The following is a 1,956-nucleotide window of genomic DNA, read 5'->3' as shown; positions in this document are numbered from 1 at the left end:
TCTGAAGTTTAATTGGAATAATATATATATAAAGCACCAATGTCCATTCCTAGCATGAAAACTCATGTAATTATTAATTCTAGTACCCCGAAACATTTTCACTCGGCGAGGTATGTAAGGGACACAATCATTCATTTCATAGTTAAGATATGACACACTTTCATATGTTTCAGCAACCACCCCAACCCTGAACACACTTATTGACTTGCTTTAAAAATAAATATATAAAAAGAACAAATACAGCTTTCCCACCAGTCCATGTAATTATAAGCCAAATAACAGTCAGCAAACCTGACAGCTTTTTTTCAGGTGCCAGCTACACAGTTCTCACAAGATGAGACTTTAGCATTTTATTAATCATAAGAAAGCACTAAATTTACTCCTTACTTGACAGTTTAAAATATGCAATCAAATAGTTAATTAAGTGACAGTGTCCGAGTTATTCAGGAAGATGAGGCAATAAATGGCTCCTGTGACAGATTAAATGCCAGGACAAAATGGAGGTGCCTATCATAAACCAATGGAGAAGTCACTGGCCAATGTGTTATCCTAATATTTGTTCTCCAACCCAAGAGACCATGAATACCTACAGATCCAGCCATTAGATTTTCTTTTTTTTTTTTTTTCAGGGGGCAGGGTATGTGGTCTGCAAATCAAACCCAGGTCTCCTGCATGGAAGGCGAGCATTCTTCATCCACTGGATCTTGTAAAGATGTGATATATTTAAGTAGAAAGGTGAAAGGTAATAACGTCCATTCGGGCTGTATGCCCTAAATTTTGATGACCATCAAACCCTGATAAGAAGAATCTAAAGTACATTTCTTATCTGAGAAATTAGAGGATTTGAGTGAGATGGATAAATTTAAGAGTAACTTAGGGTGGCTCTTTTTTGGAAGCATCTTGGATTCTTCAGAAAATAAAAAGGAGGCTGGGGGTGCAAGGGTAGTTCAGTGGTAGAATTCTTGCCTGCCATGCAGGAGACCTGGGTTCAATTCCCGGCCCATGCACTTCCCAAACAAAGAAACAAGCAAAACAAGCAAGCGAAAAACCAAAACCAAACAAAAATTCAGCAAATAGTGCTGCAATAAGGGGATACTCACATGGAAAAAGAATGAAATGTGACCCTTGTCATAAAGCATACAAAAAAAGATTTAAAAAAGGAAGCTGAGCAATGAGTCTCTGCTCTGTCTACAGACCCCATTCCACCAGCAGCTCCAATTATATCTCCCCTAAACAACTCATTCATTCACAAAAAAAAATAGAAAGGAAGGAAAATATTTGACTAGAGTGTTGAATATTTACATCTGCTCAGTTTCTACTTTCTATGGGTTAAGAGATTAAAGCCTTTCCTCTTTATCCTATGCAAATAATCTTTAATACCACAGATCTGACATCTTCCTCAAAGAGACAGTGATCCCCTCTTAACATAATTGTAAAGAAAAGAGGAAGAAAAGAAGCATGAGGATAAAGAAGAGAGAACCAACAAACGGAAGATGGGAACGGAAACATTTCTGCTACTGTTCTAGTAGGACTATGATATAGCATATTTCATTTTTTTCCCTCTAAACAATGGGCATCCCATGTAATTTACTCTGTACAACAATTTTCAAGGTAAACTTTTTACTTTGATTTTACAGAGAAGTAAGCTGAGAGTCAGATTAGAACATTTAAGAAACACACTGAAGATCACATAGCCAGTAACAGCAATTTGAATTTAGGATGCTCTGACTTGACAACCAGAGTTCCTTATACTTAAAAAACAAAAACAAACTAAAAAACTGACCTTTCTTTACTTGGAAGCACCATACCTTCAAAGAATATGATGTATGTCTGTACTTGAATCCACTGACAAAAAGGTTGAAATATTTTTAAAATTTAACAGTGTTTACTTACCTCTAGGAAGGGGAATAGGGAGAGAAAGCTAAGAGGAATTTTCACATTTTAAACTGTATATTT

General features: G+C 36.1%; 1 non-coding gene across 1 annotated transcript; it reads left to right on the top strand.

Moving 5' to 3' along the window:
- Positions 1-936: 936 nt before the first annotated feature.
- TRNAG-GCC (transfer RNA glycine (anticodon GCC)) lies at positions 937-1,007 on the top strand. Its single transcript has one exon. It is a non-coding gene; the product is annotated as a tRNA-Gly (tRNA).
- The last annotated feature ends 949 nt before the right edge of the window (positions 1,008-1,956 follow it).

This window comes from Tamandua tetradactyla, chromosome 2, assembly GCF_023851605.1.
Source record: "Tamandua tetradactyla isolate mTamTet1 chromosome 2, mTamTet1.pri, whole genome shotgun sequence".
Classification (NCBI taxonomy): Eukaryota; Metazoa; Chordata; class Mammalia; order Pilosa; family Myrmecophagidae; genus Tamandua; species Tamandua tetradactyla.
Note: the sequence above shows the minus strand (reverse complement) of the source record. Positions and strands in the feature narration are given on the sequence as shown.